Consider the following 21,542-nt stretch of genomic DNA (forward strand, 5'->3'; position numbering starts at 1 on the left):
TCTCCATACTGGCTATTATCAATTTACACTCCCACCAACAGCATAGTAGGGTTCCCTTTACTGCCTGCCCTCTTGAGCACTGACTCTTTTTAGGCTTTTTGAGGACTGCAGCCAGGGAACACCTCGTCTACGTTTCTTTGCATTCTCTGATCATGACAGATCCTGAGCATGTTTTCATTTGATGTGCTGTTTTTAAAAATACGTGTAAGTACCACTGAGCTCTTGAAACATTTCTGCCTGAGAGTCGGGCCAGATTTGAGTTCATTTCAGATTAACTAGCCAAGGACATTTCTCGAGGGCAGGGGTCGTTTGCAGCTCCGCAGGCCTTGTGAATGTTAAGTGCCCTTGAGCACAGTTTTTCAAGTTGTTGTTACGGGAAAAGGCCACAAGGCGGCAGCACTTCTTCATGTCCCCTGTGTTAACTTGGGCAAACACAACCTTAGAGGGAGTCTTGGTGTTGGGTTGCAAATTGGAGTCGAACGTGGATGAACACACACCGCAGGGCTTGTGTATCTTTACCTCGTCCCCCTTACACTGCACCGCCAGTCCCCAGGCAAATCCCAAGCCTTGAAAATGTGCTATTCTGAGGGTGATGTGGTCTGTAGGTGGGGCGATTCTAAGGAAGGAGGCTGGAGCTGGATACCCCACAAGCAGGAGCTGTGGAGATCCGGTGTCCTTTTACATTTTGAGTTTCACATCATTTCGGTACACTAGGCTTTGCTTACCTGTAAGAGGTCTGTCTTGGATCGGGAGGTTGTGGTACCATGCAGAGCAGAATGGGCAATAGAGGTCCAAGGGTCCGGTGATCTGGTGGCACGTCCTGCTTCCTGTCTCCCTCAGCAACAGCATACTCCAGCCTTGGGACCCAGGCCTGCTGAGGCTCTAGGCTTGTGACATCAGCCCACGTCACAGAGGCCGGAGGGTAATAGAGTAGGCATTTCTTGCCTTTTTCTTGTTTTATAATTTAGTATTGATTTCCTATTTCAGCATAGTTTATATACGGTGTTGTGTTTGAGTTCTCCAGCAAGGTGATGAAGTTATGAATGTAGCTGTACCTGTAGTATTTTGGATTCTTTTCCCTGTTAGGTTATTGAAGAATATTGAGTAGCGTTCCTTGTGCTATCAGGTGTGTCATCGTTGATGAATTCTTTTTGACACATTAGTGTGTTTCTCTTCATCCCAACCTCCGACTTCATCCTTCCCCGTTCCCCAATTTCCCCCTCTGGGAACTCTACACTTCTTATTTCCGTTTGTGAACCTGTGTTTCATGTCTGTACTGCATCCTTTGTATCCCTTCTTAGACTCCACATATAAGTGATATCCTGGGATATGTGTCTTTTTGTCTCTAAATTACCAGAATTAGTGAGATCATCTACTGCTCCATCCATGTTGCTGCCAATAGCATGGGTTCATTTTGCTTTCTGGATGAGTGATAGTCGCCAGAATGTAAGTAGCACAACATCTTTATCCATTCATCTCTCGCTGGACATTTCGGTCGTTTGTGTGTCTGGGCTATGGTAAAGAGTAGCACCACGTCCGTTGGGGTGCAAGTGTTTTATTCCAATGATGGTATTCTCTGGTTATACGAACTGGAGTGCAGTTTCCGTATCTCGTTGTAGCTCCAGTTTTTAGTTTAGTAAGGGACTTGCTAACTGATCTCCATACTGGCTATTATCAATTTACACTCCCACCAAGAGCATAGTAGGGTTCCCTTTACTGCCTGCCCTCTTGAGCACTGACTCTTTTTAGGCTTTTTGAGGACTGCAGCCAGGGAACACCTCGTCTACGTTTCTTTGCATTCTCTGATCATGACAGATTCTGAGCATGTTTTCATTGGATGTGCTGTTTTTAAAAATACGTGTAAGTACCACTGAGCTCTTGAAACATTTCTGCATGAGAGTCGGGCCAGATTTGAGTTCATTTCAGATTAACTAGCCAAGGACATTTCTCGAGGGCAGGGGTCGTTTGCAGCTCCGCAGGCCTTGTGAATGTTAAGTGCCCTTGAGCACAGTTTTTCAAGTTGTTGTTACGGGAAAAGGCCACAAGGCGGCAGCAATTCTTCATGTCCTCTGTGTTAACTTGGGCAAACACAACCTTAGAGGGAGTCTTGGTGTTGGGTTGCCAATTGGAGTCTAACGTGGATGAACACACACCGCAGGGCTTGTGTATCTTTACCTCGTCCCACTTACACTGCACCGCCAGTCCCCAGGCAAATCCCAAGCCTTGAAAATGTGCTATTCTGAGGGAGCTGTGGTTTGTAGGTGGGGTGATTCTAATGAAGGAGGCTGGAACTGTATACCCCACTAGCAGGAGCTGTGGAGATCCGGTGTCCTTTCACAGCTCCTCCCTCCCAGCGGTTCTACCATCATTTGGGTACACTAGGCTTTGCTTACCTGTAAGAGTTCTGTCTTGGATCGGGAGGTTGTGGTACCATGCAGAGCCGAATGGGCAATAGAGGTCCAAGGGTCCGGTGATCTGGTGGCACGTCCTGCTTCCTGTCTCCCTCAGCAACAGCATACTCCAGCCTTGGGACCCAGGCCTGCTGAGGCTCTAGGCTTGTGACATCAGCCCACGTCACAGAGGCCGGAGGGTAATAGAGTAGGCATTTCTTGCCTTTTTCTTGTTTTATAATTTAGTATTGATTTCCTATTTCAGCATAGTTTATATACAGTGTTGTGTTTGAGTTCTCCAGCAAGGTGATGAAGTTATGAATGTAGCTGTACCTGTAGTATTTTGGATTCTTTTCCCTGTTAGGTTATTGAAGAATATTGAGTAGCGTTCCTTGTGCTATCAGGTGTGTCATCGTTGATGAATTCTTTTTGACACATTAGTGTGTTTCTCTTCATCCCAACCTCCGACTTCATCCTTCCCCGTTCCCCAATTTCCCCCTCTGGGAACTCTACACTTCTTATTTCCGTTTGTGAACCTGTGTTTCATGTCTGTACTGCATCCTTTGTATCCCTTCTTAGACTCCACATATAAGTGATATCCTGGGATATGTGTCTTTTTGTCTCTAAATTACCAGAATTAGTGAGATCATCTACTGCTCCATCCATGTTGCTGCCAATAGCATGGGTTCATTTTGCTTTCTGGATGAGTGATAGTCGCCAGAATGTAAGTAGCACAACATCTTTATCCATTCATCTCTCGCTGGACATTTCGGTCGTTTGTGTGTCTGGGCTATGGTAAAGAGTAGCACCACGTCCGTTGGGGTGCAAGTGTTTTATTCCAATGATGGTATTCTCTGGTTATACGAACTGGAGTGCGGTTTCCATATTTCGTGGTAGCTCCAGTTTTTAGTTTAGGAAGGGACTTGCTAACTGATCTCCATACTGGCCATTATCAATTTACACTCCCACCAACAGCATTGTAGGGTTCCCTTTACTGCCTGCCCTGTTGAGCACTTACTCTTTTTAGGCTTTTTGAGGACTGCAGCCAGGGAACACCTCGTCTACGTTTCTTTGCATTCTCTGATCATGACAGATGCTGAGCATGTTTTCATTTGATATGCTGTTTTGAAAAATACGTGTAAGTACCACTGAGCTCTTGAAACATTTCTGCCTGAGAGTCGGGCCAGATTTGAGTTCATTTCAGATTAACTAGCCAAGGACATTTCTCGAGGGCAGGGGTCGTTTGCAGCTCCGCAGGCCTTGTGAATGTTAAGTGCCCTTGAGCACAGTTTTTCAAGTTGTTGTTACGGGAAAAGGCCACAAGGCGGCAGCACTTCTTCATGTCCTCTGTTTTAACTTGGGCAAACACAACCTTAGAGGGAGTCTTGTTGTTGGGTTGCCAATTGGAGTCTAACGTGGATGAACACACACCGCAGGGCTTGTGTATCTTTACCTCGTCCCACTTACACTGCACCGCCAGTCTCCAGGCAAATCCCAAGCCTTGAAAATGTGCTATTCTGAGGGAGTTGTGGTTTGTAGGTGGGGCGATTCTAATGAAGGAGGCTGGAACTGGATACCCCACTAGCAGGAGCTGTGGAGATCCGGTGTCCTTTCACAGCTCCTCCCTCCGAGCGGTTCTACCATCATTTGGGTACACTAGGCTTTGCTTACCTGTAAGAGGTCTGTCTTGGATCGGGAGGTTGTGGTACCATGCAGAGCAGAATGGGCAATAGAGGTCCAAGGGGCCGGTGATCTGGTGGCACGTCCTCCTTCCTGTCTCCCTCAGCAACAGCATACTCCAGCCTTGGGACCCAGGCCTGCTGAGGCTCTAGGCTTGTGACATCAGCCCACGTCACAGAGGCCGGAGGGTAATAGAGTAGGCATTTCTTGCCTTTTTCTTGTTTTATAATTTAGTATTGATTTCCTATTTCAGCATAGTTTATATACAGTGTTGTGTTTGAGTTCTCCAGCAAGGTGATGAAGTTATGAATGTAGCTGTACCTGTAGTATTTTGGATTCTTTTCCCTGTTAGGTTATTGAAGAATATTGAGTAGCGTTCCTTGTGCTATCAGGTGTGTCATCGTTGATGAATTCTTTTTGACACATTAGTGTGTTTCTCTTCATCCCAACCTCCGACTTCATCCTTCCCCGTTCCCCAATTTCCCCCTCTGGGAACTCTACACTTCTTATTTCCGTTTGTGAACCTGTGTTTCATGTCTGTACTGCATCCTTTGTATCCCTTCTTAGACTCCACATACAAGTGATATCCTGGGATGTGTGTCTTTTTGTCTCTAAATTACCAGAATTAGTGAGATCATCTACTGCTCCATCCATGTTGCTGCCAATAGCATGGGTTCATTTTGCTTTCTGGATGAGTGATAGTCGCCAGAATGTAAGTAGCACAACATCTTTATCCATTCATCTCTCGCTGGACATTTCGGTCGTTTGTGTGTCTGGGCTATGGTAAAGTGTAGTACCACGTCCGTTGGGGTGCAAGTGTTTTATTCCAATGATGGTATTCTCTGGTTATACGAACTGGAGTGCGGTTTCCGTATCTCGTGGTAGCTCCAGTTTTTAGTTTAGTAAGGGACTTGCTAACTGATCTCCATACTGGCTATTATCAATTTACACTCCCACCAACAGCATAGTAGGGTTCGCTTTACTGCCTGCCCTCTTGAGCACTGACTCTTTTTAGGCTTTTTGAGGACTGCAGCCAGGGAACACCTCGTCTACGTTTCTTTGCATTCTCTGATCATGACAGATGCTGAGCATGTTTTCATTGGATGTGCTGTTTTTAAAAATACGTGTAAGGACCAGAGCCTACCATCAAGCCTCTTAGATAGCCTCAACCATCAGAGGGCAGAGAGCAGAAGCAGGAAAAACTACAATCCTGCAGCCTGTGGACCAAAAACCACATTTACAGAAAGACAGACAAGATGAAAAGGCAGAGGGCTATGTACCAGATGAAGGAACAAGAAAAAACCCCAGAAAAACAACTAAATGAAGTGGAGATAGGCAACCTTCCAGAGAAAGAATTCAGAATAATGATAGTGAAGATGATCCAGGACCTCGGAATAAGAATGGAGGCAAAGATTGAGAAGATGCAAGAAATGATTAACAAAGACCTAGAAGAATTAAAGAACAAACAAACAGAGATGACCAATACAATAACTGAAATGAAAACTACACTAGAAGGAATCAATAGCAGAATAACTGAGGCAGAAGAACGGATAAGTGACCTGGAAGACAGAATGGTGGAATTCACTGCTGCGGAACAGACTAAAGAAAAAAGAATGAAAAGAAATGAAGACAGCCTAAGAGACCTCTGGGACAACATTAAACGCAACAACATTCGCATTATAGGGGTCCCAGAAGGAGAAGAGAGAGAGAAAGGACCAGAGAAAATATTTGAAGAGATTATAGTCGAAAACTTCCCTAACATGGGAAAGGAAATAGCCATCCAAGTCCAGGAAGCGCAGAGAGTCCCATACAGAATAAACCCAAGGAGAAACACGCCGAGACACATAGTAATCAAAGTGGCAAAAATTAAAGACAAAGAAAAATTATTGAAAGCAGCAAGGGAGAAACGACAAATAACATACAAGGGAACTCCCATAAGGTTAACAGCTGATTTCTCAGCAGAAACTCTGCAAGCCAGAAGGGAGTGGCATGATATACTTAAAGTGATGAAAGGGAAGAACCTACAACCAAGATTACTCTTCCCGGCAAGGATCTCATTTAGATTTGATGGAGAAATCAAAAGCTTTAGAGACAAGCAAAAGCTAAGAGAATTCAGCACCACCAAACCAGCTCTACAACAAATGCTAAAGGAACTTCTCTAAGTGGGAAACACAAGAGAAGAAAAGGACCTACAAAAACAAACCCAAAACAATTAAGAAAATGGTCATAGGAACATACATATCGATAATTACCTTAAACGTGAATGGATTAAACGCCCCAACCAAAAGACATAGACTGGCTGAATGGATACAAAAACAGGACCCATATATATGCTGTCTACAAGAGACCCACTTTAGACCTAGGGACACATACAGACTGAAAGTTAGGGGATGGAAAAAGATATTCCATGCAAATGGAAATCAAAAGAAAGCTGGAGTAGCTATACTCATATCAGATAAAATAGACTTTAAAATAAAGAATGTTACAAGAGACAAGGAAGGACACTACATAATGATCCAGGGATCAATCCAAGAAGAAGATATAACAATTATAAATATATATGCACCCAACATTGGAGCACCTCAATACATAAGGCAACTGCTAACAGCTATAAAAGAGGAAATCGACAGTAACACAATAATAGTGGGGGACTTTAACACTTCACTTACACCAATGGACAGATCATCCAAAATGAAAATAAATAAGGAAACAGAAGCTTTAAATGACACAATAGACCAGATAGATTTAATTGATATATATAGGTCATTCCATCCAAAAACAGCAGATTACACGTTCTTCTCAAGTGCGCATGGAACATTCTCCAGGATAGATCACATCTTGGGTCACAAATCAAGCCTCAGTAAATTTAAGAAAATTGAAATCATACCAAGCATCTTTTCTGACCACAACGCTATGAGATTAGAAATGAATTACAGGGAAAACAACGTAAAAAAGACAAACACATGGAGGCTAAACAATACGTTACTAAATAACCAAGAGATCACTGAAGAAATCAAAGAGGAAATAAAAAAATACCTAGAGACAAATGACAATGAAAACACGACGACCCAAAACCTATGGGATGCAGCAAAAGCGGTTCTAAGAGGGAAGTTTATAGCTATACAAGCCTACCTAAAGAAACAAGAAAAATCTCAAGTAAACAATTTAACCTTACACCTAAAGAAACTAGAGAAATAAGAACAAACAAAACCCAAAGGTAGCAGAAGGAAAGAAATCATAAAGATCAGAGCAGAAATAAATGAGATAGAAACAAAGAAAACAATAGCAAAGATCAATAAAACTAAAAGTTGGTTCTTTGAGAAGATAAACAAAATTGATAAGCCATTAGCCAGACTCATCAAGAAAAAGAGGGAGAGGACTCAAATCAATAAAATCAGAAATGAAAAAGGAGAAGTTACAACAGACACTGCAGAAATACAAAATATCCTAAGAGACTACTATAAGCAACTTTATACCAATAAAATGGACAACCTGGAAGAAATGGACAAATTCTTAGAAAGGTATAACCTTCCAAGACTGAATCAGGAAGAAACAGAAAATATGAACAGACCAATCACAAGTAATGAAATTGAAACTGTGATTAAAAATCTTCCAACAAACAAAAGTCCAGGACCAGATGGCTTCACAGGTGAATTCTATCAAACATTTAGAGAAGAGCTAACACCCATCCTTCTCAAACTCTTCCAAAAAATTGCAGAGGAAGGAACACTCCCAAACTCATTCTATGAGGCCACCATCACCCTGATACCAAAACCAGACAAAGACACTACAAAAAAAGAAAATTACAGACCAATATCACTGATGAATATAGATGCAAAAATCCTCAACAAAATACTAGCAAACAGAATCCAACAACACATTAAAAGGATCATACACCACGATCAAGTGGGATTTATCCCAGGGATGCAAGGATTCTTCAATATACGCAAATCAATCAATGTGATACACCATATTAACAAACTGAAGAATAAAAACCATATGATCATCTCAATAGATGCAGAAAAAGCTTTTGACAAAATTCAACACCCATTTATGATAAAAACTCTCCAGAAAGTGGGCATAGAGGGAACCTACCTCAACATAATAAAGGCCATATATGACAAACCCACAGCAAACATCATTCTCAATGGTGAAAAACTGAAAGCATTTCCTCTAAGATCAGGAACGAGACAAGGATGTCCACTCTCACCACTATTATTCAACATAGTTCTGGAAGTCCTAGCCACGGCAATCAGAGAAGAAAAAGAAATAAAAGGAATACAAATTGGAAAAGAGGAAGTAAAACTTTCACTGTTTGCGGATGACATGATACTATACATAGAGAATCCTAAAACTGCCACCAGAAAACTGCTAGAGCTAATTAATGAATATGGTAAAGTTGCAGGATACAAAATTAATGCACAGAAATCTCTTGCATTCCTATACACTAATGATGAAAAATCTGAAAGAGAAATTATGGAAACACTCCCATTTACCATTGCAACAAAAAGAATAAAATACCTAGGAATAAACCTACCTAGGGAGACAAAAGACCTGTATGCAGAAAACTATAAGACACTGATGAAAGAAATTAAAGATGATACCAACAGATGGAGAGATATACCATGTTCTTGGATTGGAAGAATCAACATTGTGAGAATGAGTATACTACCCAAAGCAATCTACAGATTCAATGCAATCCCTATCAGATTACCAATGGCATTTTTTACGGAGCTAGAACAAACCATCTTAAAATTTGTATGGAGACACAAAAGACCCCGAATAGCCAAAGCAGTCTTGAGGCAAAAAAATGGAGCTGGAGGAATCAGACTCCCTGACTTCAGACTATACTACAAAGCTACAGTAATCAAGACAATATGGTACTGGCACAAAAACAGAAACATAGATCAATGGAACAAGATAGAAAGCCCAGAGATTAACCCACGCACCTATGGTCAACTAATCTATGACAAAGGAGGCAAAGATATACAATGGAGAAAAGACAGTCTCTTCAATAAGTGGTGCTGGGAAAACTGGACAGCTACATGTAAAAGAATGAAATTAGAATACTCCCTAACACCATACACAAAAATAAACTCAAAATGGATTAGAGACCTAAATATAAGACTGGACACTATAAAACTCTTAGAGGAAAACATAGGAAGAACACTCTTTGACATAAATCACAGCAAGATCTTTTTTGATCCACCTCCTAGAGTAATGGAAATAAAAACAAAAATAAACAAGTGGGACCTAATGAAACTTCAAAGCTTTTGCACAGCAAAGGAAACCATAAACAAGACGAAAAGACAACCCTCAGAATGGGAGAAAATATTTGCAAATGAATCAACAGACAAAGGATTAATCTCCAAAATATATAAACAGCTCATTCAGCTCAATATCAAAGAAACAAACACCCCAATCCAAAAATGGGCAGAAGACCTAAATAGACATTTCTCCAGAGAAGACATACAGACGGCCACGACGCACATGAAAAGCTGCTCAACATCACTAATTATTAGAGAAATGCAAATCAAAACTACAATGAGGTATCACCTCACTCCTGTTAGAATGGGCATCATCAGAAAATCTACAAACAACAAATGCTGGAGAGGGTGTGGAGAAAAGGGAACCCTCTTGCACTGTTGGTGGGAATGTAAATTGATACAGCCACTATGGAGAACAATATGGAGGTTCCTTAAAAAACTAAAAATAGAATTACCATATGACCCAGCAATCCCACTACTGGGCATATACCCAGAGAAAACCGTAATTCAAAAAGACACATGCACCCAAATGTTCATTGCAGCACTATTTACAATAGCCAGGTCATGGAAGCAACCTAAATGCCCATCAACAGACGAATGGATAAAGAAGATGTGGTACATATATACAATGGAATATTACTCAGCCATAAAAAGGAACGAAATTGAGTCATTTGTTGAGACGTGGATGGATCTAGAGACTGTCATACAGAGTGAAGTAAGTCAGAAAGAGAAAAACAAATATCATATATTAATGCATGTATGTGGAACCTAGAAAAATGGTACAGATGAGCCAGTTTGCAGGGCAGAAGTTGAGACACAGATGTAGAGAATGGACATATGGACACCAAGGGGGGAAAACTGCGGTGAGGTGGGGATGGTGGTGTGCTGAATTGGGCGATTGGGATTGACATGTATACACTGATGTGTATAAAATTGATGCCTAATAAGAACCTGCAGTATAAAAAAAACAAACAAAACAACTAATACTAAACTTTCATTGGGTTATTTGTATGGAAAAATGTTAATATAAATGTTTTAGACATTACATGAAATTTCTAAAAATCTTATAACTGTATTTGTATGGAAATATGTATGGAAATATGTTAATATAAATGTTTCAGACATTACATGAAATTTCTAAAAATCTTAAAAAAAAAAAAAAAATACGTGTAAGTACCACTGAGCTCTTGAAACATTTCTGCCTGAGAGTCGGGCCAGATTTGAGTTCATTTCAGATTAACTAGCCAAGGACATTTCTCGAGGGCAGGGGTCGTTTGCAGCTCCGCAGGCCTTGTGAATGTTAAGTGCCCTTGAGCACAGTTTTTCAAGTTGTTGTTACGGGAAAAGGCCACAAGGCGGCAGCACTTCTTCATGTCCTCTGTGTTAACTTGGGCAAACACAACCTTAGAGGGAGTCTTGGTGTTGGGTTGCAAATTGGAGTCTAACGTGGATGAACACACACCGCAGGGCTTGTGTATCTTTACCTCGTCCCCCTTACACTGCACCGCCAGTCCCCAGGCAAATCCCAAGCCTTGAAAATGTGCTATTCTGAGGGAGCTGTGGTTTGTAGGTGGGGTGATTCTAATGAAGGAGGCTGGAACTGGATACCCCACTAGCAGGAGCTGTGGAGATCCGGTGTCCTTTCACAGCTCCTCCCTCCCAGCGGTTCTACCATCATTTGGGTACACTAGGCTTTGCTTACCTGTAAGAGTTCTGTCTTGGATCGGGAGGTTGTGGTACCATGCAGAGCAGAATGGGCAATAGAGGTCCAAGGGGCCGGTGATCTGGTGGCACGTCCTCCTTCCTGTCTCCCTCAGCAACAGCATACTCCAGCCTTGGGACCCAGGCCTGCTGAGGCTCTAGGCTTGTGACATCAGCCCACGTCACAGAGGCCGGAGGGTAATAGAGTAGGCATTTCTTGCCTTTTTCTTGTTTTATAATTTAGTATTGATTTCCTATTTCAGCATAGTTTATATACAGTGTTGTGTTTGAGTTCTCCAGCAAGATGATGAAGTTATGAATGTAGCTGTACCTGTAGTATTTTGGATTCTTTTCCCTGTTACGTTATTGAAGAATATTGAGTAGCGTTCCTTGTGCTATCAGGTGTGTCATCGTTGATGAATTCTTTTTGACACATTAGTGTGTTTCTCTTCATCCCAACCTCCTACTTCATCCTTCCCCGTTCCCCAATTTCCCCCTCTGGGAACTCTACACTTCTTTTTTCCGTTTGTGAACCTGTGTTTCATGTCTGTACTGCATCCTTTGTATCCCTTCTTAGACTCCACATATAAGTGATATCCTGGGATATGTGTCTTTTTGTCTCTAAATTACCAGAATTAGTGAGATCATCTACTGCTCCATCCATGTTGCTGCCAATAGCATGGGTTCATTTTGCTTTCTGGATGAGTGATAGTCGCCAGAATGTAAGTAGCACAACATCTTTATCCATTCATCTCTCGCTGGACATTTCGGTCGTTTGTGTGTCTGGTCTATGGTAAAGAGTAGCACAACGTCCGTTGGGGTGCAAGTGTTTTATTCCAATGATGGTATTCTCTGGTTGTACGAACTGGAGTGCGGTTTCCATATTTCGTGGTAGCTCCAGTTTTTAGTTTAGTAAGGGACTTGCTAACTGATCTCCATACTGGCTATTATCAATTTACACTCCCACCAACAGCATAGTAGGGTTCCCTTTACTGCCTGCCCTCTTGAGCACTGACTCTTTTTAGGCTTTTTGAGGACTGCAGCCAGGGAACACCTCGTCTACGTTTCTTTGCATTCTCTGATCATGACAGATTCTGAGCATGTTTTCATTGGATATGCTGTTTTTAAAAATACGTGTAAGTACCACTGAGCTCTTGAAACATTTCTGCCTGAGAGTCGGGCCAGATTTGAGTTCATTTCAGATTAACTAGCCAAGGACATTTCTCGAGGGCAGGGGTCGTTTGCAGCTCCGCAGGCCTTGTGAATGTTAAGTGCCCTTGAGCACAGTTTTTCAAGTTGTTGTTACGGGAAAAGGCCACAAGGCGGCAGCACTTCTTCATGTCCTCTGTTTTAACTTGGGCAAACACAACCTTAGAGGGAGTCTTGGTGTTGGGTTGCAAATTGGAGTCGAACGTGGATGAACACACACCGCAGGGCTTGTGTATCTTTACCTCATCCCCCTTACACTGCACCGCCAGTCCCCAGGCAAATCCCAAGCCTTGAAAATGTGGTATTCTGAGGGTGCTGTGGTTTGTAGGTGGGGCGATTCTAAGGAAGGAGGCTGGAGCTGGATACCCCACTAGCAGGAGCTGTGGAGATCCGGTGTCCTTTCACAGTTTGAGTTTCACATCATTTGGGTACACTAGGCTTTGCTTACCTGTAAGAGGTCTGTCTTGGATCAGGAGGTTGTGGTACCATGCAGAGCAGAATGGGCAATAGAGGTCCAAGGGGCCGGTGATCTGGTGGCACGTCCTCCTTCCTGTCTCCCTCAGCAACAGCATACTCCAGCCTTGGGGCCCAGGCCTGCTGAGGCTCTAGGCTTGTGACATCAGCCCACGTCACAGAGTCCTGAGGGTAATAGAGTAGGCATTTCTTGCCTTTTTCTTGTTTTATAATTTAGTATTGATTTCCTATTTCAGCATAGTTTATATACAGTGTTGTGTTTGAGTTCTCCAGAAAGGTGATGAAGTTATGAATGTAGCTGTACCTGTAGTATTTTGGATTCTTTTCCCTGTTAGGTTATTGAAGAATATTGAGTAGCGTTCCTTGTGCTATCAGGTGTGTCATCGTTGATGAATTCTTTTTGACACATTAGTGTGTTTCTCTTCATCCCAACCTCCGACTTCATCCTTCCCCGTTCCCCAATTTCCCCCTCTGGGAACTCTACACTTCTTTTTTCCGTTTGTGATCCTGTGTTTCATGTCTGTTCTGCATCATTTATATCCCTTCTTAGACTCCACATATAAGTGATATCCTGGGATATGTGTCTTTTTGTCTCTAAATTACCAGAATTAGTGAGATCATCTACTGCTCCATCCATGTTGCTGCCAATAGCATGGGTTCATTTTGCTTTCTGGATGAGTGATAGTCGCCAGAATGTAAGTAGCACAACATCTTTATCCATTCATCTCTCGCTGGACATTTCGGTCGTTTGTGTGTCTGGGCTATGGTAAAGAGTAGCACCACGTCGGTTGGGGTGCAAGTGATTTATTCCAATGATGGTATTCTCTGGTTATACGAACTGGAGTGCGGTTTCCGTATCTCGTGGTAGCTCCAGTTTTTAGTTTAGTAAGGGACTTGCTAACTGATCTCCATACTGGCTATTATCAATTTACACTCCCACCAACAGCATAGTAGGGTTCCCTTTACTGCCTGCCCTCTTGAGCACTGACTCTTTTTAGGCTTTTTGAGGACTGCAGCCAGGGAACACCTCGTCTACGTTTCTTTGCATTCTCTGATCATGACAGATCCTGAGCATGTTTTCATTTGATGTGCTGTTTTAAAAAATACGTGTAAGTACCACTGAGCTCTTGAAACATTTCTGCCTGAGAGTCGGGCCAGATTTGAGTTCATTTCAGATTAACTAGCCAAGGACATTTCTCGAGGGCTGGGGTCGTTTGCAGCCCTGCAGGCCTTGTGAATGTTAAGTGCCCTTGAGCACAGTTTTTCAAGTTGTTGTTACGGGAAAAGGCCACAACGCGGCAGCACTTCTTCATGTCCCCTGTGTTAACTTGGGCAAACACAACCTTAGAGGGAGTCTTGGTGTTGGGTTGCAAATTGGAGTCGAACGTGGATGAACACACACCGCAGGGCTTGTGTATCTTTACCTCGTCCCCCTTACACTGCACCGCCAGTCCCCAGGCAAATCCCAAGCCTTGAAAATGTGCTATTCTGAGGGTGATGTGGTTTGTAGGTGGGGCGATTCTAAGGAAGGAGGCTGGAGCTGGATACCCCACAAGCAGGAGCTGTGGAGATCCGGTGTCCTTTTACATTTTGAGTTTCACATCATTTCGGTACACTAGGCTTTGCTTACCTGTAAGAGGTCTGTCTTGGATCGGGAGGTTGTGGTACCATGCAGAGCAGAATGGGCAATAGAGGTCCAAGGGGCCGGTGATCTGGTGGCACGTCCTCCTTCCTGTCTCCCTCAGCAACAGCATACTCCAGCCTTGGGACCCAAGCCTGCTGAGGCTCTAGGCTTGTGACATCAGCCCACGTCACAGAGGCCTGAGGGTAATAGAGTAGGCATTTCTTGCCTTTTTCTTGTTTTATAATTTAGTATTGATTTCCTATTTCAGCATAGTTTATATACAGTGTTGTGTTTGAGTTCTCCAGCAAGATGATGAAGTTATGAATGTAGCTGTACCTGTAGTATTTTGGATTCTTTTCCCTGTTACGTTATTGAAGAATATTGAGTAGCGTTCCTTGTGCTATCAGGTGTGTCATCGTTGATGAATTCTTTTTGACACATTAGTGTGTTTCTCTTCATCCCAACCTCCTACTTCATCCTTCCCCGTTCCCCAATTTCCCCCTCTGGGAACTCTACACTTCTTTTTTCCGTTTGTGAACCTGTGTTTCATGTCTGTACTGCATCCTTTGTATCCCTTCTTAGACTCCACATATAAGTGATATCCTGGGATATGTGTCTTTTTGTCTCTAAATTACCAGAATTAGTGAGATCATCTACTGCTCCATCCATGTTGCTGCCAATAGCATGGGTTCATTTTGCTTTCTGGATGAGTGATAGTCGCCAGAATGTAAGTAGCACAACATCTTTATCCATTCATCTCTCGCTGGACATTTCGGTCGTTTGTGTGTCTGGTCTATGGTAAAGAGTAGCACAACGTCCGTTGGGGTGCAAGTGTTTTATTCCAATGATGGTATTCTCTGGTTGTACGAACTGGAGTGCGGTTTCCATATATCGTGGTAGCTCCAGTTTTTAGTTTAGTAAGGGACTTGCTAACTGATCTCCATACTGGCTATTATCAATTTACACTCCCACCAACAGCATAGTAGGGTTCCCTTTACTGCCTGCCCTCTTGAGCACTGACTCTTTTTAGGCTTTTTGAGGACTGCAGCCAGGGAACACCTCGTCTACGTTTCTTTGCATTCTCTGATCATGACAGATTCTGAGCATGTTTTCATTGGATATGCTGTTTTTAAAAATACGTGTAAGTACCACTGAGCTCTTGAAACATTTCTGCCTGAGAGTCGGTCCAGATTTGAGTTCATTTCAGATTAACTAGCCAAGGACATATCTCGAGGGCAGGGGTCGTTTGCAGCTCCGCAGGCCTTGTGAATGTTAAGTGCCCTTGAGCACAGTTTTTCAAGTTGTTGTTACGGGAAAAGGCCACAAGGCGGCAGCACTTCTTCATGTCCTCTGTTTTAACTTGGGCAAACACAACCTTAGAGGGAGTCTTGGTGTTGGGTTGCAAATTGGAGTCGAACGTGGATGAACACACACCGCAGGGCTTGTGTATCTTTACCTCATCCCCCTTACACTGCACCGCCAGTCCCCAGGCAAATCCCAAGCCTTGAAAATGTGGTATTCTGAGGGTGCTGTGGTTTGTAGGTGGGGCGATTCTAAGGAAGGAGGCTGGAGCTGGATACCCCACTAGCAGGAGCTGTGGAGATCCGGTGTCCTTTCACAGCTCCTCCCTCCCAGCGGTTCTACCATCATTTGGGTACACTAGGCTTTGCTTACCTGTAAGAGGTCTGTCTTGGATCAGGAGGTTGTGGTACCATGCAGAGCAGAATGGGCAATAGAGGTCCAAGGGGCCGGTGATCTGGTGGCACGTCCTCCTTCCTGTCTCCCTCAGCAACAGCATACTCCAGCCTTGGGACCCAGGCCTGCGGAGGCTCTAGGCTTGTGACATCAGCCCACGTCACAGAGGCCTGAGGGTAATAGAGTAGGCATTTCTTGCCTTTTTCTTGTTTTATAATTTAGTATTGATTTCCTATTTCAGCATAGTTTATATACAGTGTTGTGTTTGAGTTCTCCAGAAAGGTGATGAAGTTATGAATGTAGCTGTACCTGTAGTATTTTGGATTCTTTTCCCTGTTAGGTTATTGAAGAATATTGAGTAGCGTTCCTTGTGCTATCAGGTGTGTCATCGTTGATGAATTCTTTTTGACACATTAGTGTGTTTCTCTTCATCCCAACCTCCGACTTCATCCTTCCCCGTTCCCCAATTTCCCCCTCTGGGAACTCTACACTTCTTTTTTCCGTTTGTGAACCTGTGTTTCATGTCTGTTCTGCATCATTTATATCCCTTCTTAGACTCCACATATAAGTGATATCCTGGGATATGTGTCTTTTTGTCTCTAAATTACCAGAATTAGTGAGCTCATCTACTGCTCCATCCATGTTGCTGCCAATAGCATGGGTTCATTTTGCTTTCTGGATGAGTGATAGTCGCCAGAATGTAAGTAGCACAACATCTTTATCCATTCATCTCTCGCTGGACATTTCGGTCGTTTGTGTGTCTGGGCTATGGTAAAGAGTAGCACCACGTCCGTTGGGGTGCAAGTGATTTATTCCAATGATGGTATTCTCTGGTTATACGAACTGGAGTGCGGTTTCCGTATCTCGTGGTAGCTCCAGTTTTTAGTTTAGTAAGGGACTTGCTAACTGATCTCCATACTGGCTATTATCAATTTACACTCCCACCAACAGCATAGTAGGGTTCCCTTTACTGCCTGCCCTCTTGAGCACTGACTCTTTTTAGGCTTTTTGAGGACTGCAGCCAGGGAACACCTCGTCTACGTTTCTTTGCATTCTCTGATCATGACAGATCCTGAGCATGTTTTCATTTGATGTGCTGTTTTTAAAAATACGTGTAAGTACCACTGAGCTCTTGAAACATTTCTGCCTGAGAGTCGGGCCAGATTTGAGTTCATTTCAGATTAACTAGCCAAGGACATTTCTCGAGGGCAGGGGTCGTTTGCAGCCCTGCAGGCCTTGTGAATGTTAAGTGCCCTTGAGCACAGTTTTTCAAGTTGTTGTTACGGGAAAAGGCCACAAGGCGGCAGCACTTCTTCATGTCCCCTGTGTTAACTTGGGCAAACACAACCTTAGAGGGAGTCTTGGTGTTGGGTTGCAAATTGGAGTCGAACGTGGATGAACACACACCGCAGGGCTTGTGTATCTTTACCTCGTCCCCCTTACACTGCACCGCCAGTCCCCAGGCAAATCCCAAGCCTTGAAAATGTGCTATTCTGAGGGTGCTGTGGTTTGTAGGTGGGGCGATTCTAAGGAAGGAGGCTGGAGCTGGATACCCCACAAGCAGGAGCTGTGGAAATCCGGTGTCCTTTTACATTTTGAGTTTCACATCATTTCGGTACACTAGGCTTTGCTTACCTGTAAGAGGTCTGTCTTGGATCGGGAGGTTGTGGTACCATGCAGAGCAGAATGGGCAATAGAGGTCCAAGGGGCCGGTGATCTGGTGGCACGTCCTCCTTCCTGTCTCCCTCAGCAACAGCATACTCCAGCCTTGGGACCCAAGCCTGCTGAGGCTCTAGGCTTGTGACATCAGCCCACGTCACAGAGGCCTGAGGGTAATAGAGTAGGCATTTCTTGCCTTTTTCTTGTTTTATAATTTAGTATTGATTTCCTATTTCAGCATAGTTTATATACAGTGTTGTGTTTGAGTTCTCCAGCAAGGTGATGAAGTTATGAATGTAGCTGTACCTGTAGTATTCTGGATTCTTTTCCCTGTTAGGTTATTGAAGAATATTGAGTAGCGTTCCTTGTGCTATCAGGTGTGTCATCGTTGATGAATGCTTTTTGACACATTAGTGTGTTTCTCTTCATCCCAACCTCCGACTTCATCCTTCCCCGTTCCCCAATTTCCCCCTCTGGGAACTCTACACTTCTTTTTTCCGTTTGTGAACCTGTGTTTCATGTCTGTACTGCATCCTTTGTATCCCTTCTTAGACTCCACATATAAGTGATATCCTGGGATGTGTGTCTTTTTGTCTCTAAATTACCAGAATTAGTGAGATCATCTACTGCTCCATCCATGTTGCTGCCAATAGCATGGGTTCATTTTGCTTTCTGGATGAGTGATAGTCGCCAGAATGTAAGTAGCACAACATCTTTATCCATTCATCTCTCGCTGGACATTTCAGTCGTTTGTGTGTCTGGGCTATGGTAAAGAGTAGCACCACGTCGGTTGGGGTGCAAGTGTTTTATTCCAATGATGGTATTCTCTGGTTATACGAACTGGAGTGCGGTTTCCGTATCTCGTGGTAGCTCCAGTTTTTAGTTTAGTAAGGGACTTGCTAACTGATCTCCATACTGGCTATTATCAATTTACACTCCCACCAACAGCATAACAGGGTTCCCTTTACTGCCTGCCCTTTTGAGCACTGACTCTTTTTAGGCTTTTTGAGGACTGCAGCCAGGGAACACCTCGTCTACGTTTCTTTGCATTCTCTGATCATGACAGATTCTGAGCATGTTTTCATTGGATATGCTGTTTTTAAAAATACGTGTAAGTACCACTGAGCTCTTGAAACATTTCTGCCTGAGAGTCGGGCCAGATTTGAGTTCATTTCAGATTAACTAGCCAAGGACATTTCTCGAGGGCAGGGGTCGTTTGCAGCTCCGCAGGCGTTGTGAATGTTAAGTGCCCTTGAGCACAGTTTTTCAAGTTGTTGTTACGGGAAAAGGCCACAAGGCGGCAGCACTTCTTCATGTCCTCTGTTTTAACTTGGGCAAACACAACCTTAGAGGGAGTCTTGGTGTTGGGTTGCAAATTGGAGTCGAACGTGGATGAACACACACCGCAGGGCTTGTGTATCTTTACCTCATCCCCCTTACACTGCACCGCCAGTCCCCAGGCAAATCCCAAGCCTTGAAAATGTGGTATTCTGAGGGTGCTGTGGTTTGTAGGTGGGGCGATTCTAAGGAAGGAGGCTGGAGCTGGATACCCCACTAGCAGGAGCTGTGGAGATCCGGTGTCCTTTCACAGTTTGAGTATCACATCATTTGGGTACACTAGGCTTTGCTTACCTGTAAGAGGTCTGTCTTGGATCAGGAGGTTGTGGTACCATGCAGAGCAGAATGGGCAATAGAGGTCCAAGGGGCCGGTGATCTGGTGGCACGTCCTCCTTCCTGTCTCCCTCAGCAACAGCATACTCCAGCCTTGGGACCCAGGCCTGCTGAGGCTCTAGGCTTGTGACATCAGCCCACGTCACAGAGTCCTGAGGGTAATAGAGTAGGCATTTCTTGCCTTTTTCTTGTTTTATAATTTAGTATTGATTTCCTATTTCAGCATAGTTTATATACATTGTTGTGTTTGAGTTCTCCAGAAAGGTGATGAAGTTATGAATGTAGCTGTACATGTAGTATTTTGGATTCTTTTCCCTGTTAGGTTATTGAAGAACATTGAGTAGCGTTCCTTGTGCTATCAGGTGTGTCATCGTTGATGAATTCTTTTTGACACATTAGTGTGTTTCTCTTCATCCCAACCTCCGACTTCATCCTTCCCCGTTCCCCAATTTCCCCCTCTGGGAACTCTACACTTCTTTTTTCCGTTTGTGAACCTGTGTTTCATGTCTGTTCTGCATCATTTATATCCCTTCTTAGACTCCACATATAAGTGATATCCTGGGATATGTGTCTTTTTGTCTCTAAATTACCAGAATTAGTGAGATCATCTACTGCTCCATCCATGTTGCTGCCAATAGCATGGGTTCATTTTGCTTTCTGGATGAGTGATAGTCGCCAGAATGTAAGTAGCACAACATCTTTATCCATTCATCTCTCGCTGGACATTTCGGTCGTTTGTGTGTCTGGGCTATGGTAAAGAGTAGCACCACGTCCGTTGGGGTGCAAGTGATTTATTCCAATGATGGTATTCTCTGGTTATACGAACTGGAGTGCGGTTTCCGTATCTCGTGGTAGCTCCAGTTTTTAGTTTAGTAAGGGACTTGCTAACTGATCTCCATACTGGCTATTATCAATTTACACTCCCACCAACAGCATAGTAGGGTTCCCTTTACTGCCTGCCCTCTTGAGCACTGACTCTTTTTAGGCTTTTTGAGGACTGCAGCCAGGGAACACCTCGTCTACGTTTCTTTGCATTCTCTGATCATGACAGATGCTGAGCATGTTTTCATTGGATGTGCTGTTTTTAAAAATACGTGTAAGTACCACTGAGCTCTTGAAACATTTCTGCCTGAGAGTCGGGCCAGATTTGAGTTCATTTCAGATTAACTAGCCAAGGACATTTCTCGAGGGCAGGGGTCGTTTGCAGCCCTGCAGGCCTTGTGAATGTTAAGTGCCCTTGAGCACAGTTTTTCAAGTTGTTGTTACGGGAAAAGGCCACAAGGCGGCAGCACTTCTTCATGTCCCCTGTGTTAACTTGGGCAAACACAACCTTAGAGGGAGTCTTGGTGTTGGGTTGCAAATTGGAGTCGAACGTGGATGAACACACACCGCAGGGCTTGTGTATCTTTACCTCGTCCCCCTTACACTGCACCGCCAGTCCCCAGGCAAATCCCAAGCCTTGAAAATGTGCTATTCTGAGGGTGATGTGGTTTGTAGGTGGGGCGATTCTAAGGAAGGAGGCTGGAGCTGGATACCCCACAAGCAGGAGCTGTGGAGATCCGGTGTCCTTTTACATTTTGAGTTTCACATCATTTCGGTACACTAGGCTTTGCTTACCTGTAAGAGGTCTGTCTTGGATCGGGAGGTTGTGGTACCATGCAGAGCAGAATGGGCAATAGAGGTCCAAGGGGCCGGTGATCTGGTGGCACGTCCTCCTTCCTGTCTCCCTCAGCAACAGCATACTCCAGCCTTGGGACCCAAGCCTGCTGAGGCTCTAGGCTTGTGACATCAGCCCACGTCACAGAGGCCTGAGGGTAATAGAGTAGGCATTTCTTGCCTTTTTCTTGTTTTATAATTTAGTATTGATTTCCTATTTCAGCATAGTTTATATACAGTGTTGTGTTTGAGTTCTCCAGCAAGGTGATGAAGTTATGAATGTAGCTGTACCTGTAGTATTCTGGATTCTTTTCCCTGTTAGGTTATTGAAGAATATTGAGTAGCGTTCCTTGTGCTATCAGGTGTGTCATCGTTGATGAATTCTTTTTGACACATTAGTGTGTTTCTCTTCATCCCAACCTCCGACTTCATCCTTCCCCCTTCCCCAATTTCCCCCTCTGGGAACTCTACACTTCTTTTTTCCGTTTGTGAACCTGTGTTTCATGTCTGTACTGC

Source organism: Balaenoptera physalus (genome assembly GCF_965194825.1).
Source record: "Balaenoptera physalus genome assembly, chromosome: 11".
In the NCBI taxonomy this organism is placed as follows: domain Eukaryota; kingdom Metazoa; phylum Chordata; class Mammalia; order Artiodactyla; family Balaenopteridae; genus Balaenoptera; species Balaenoptera physalus.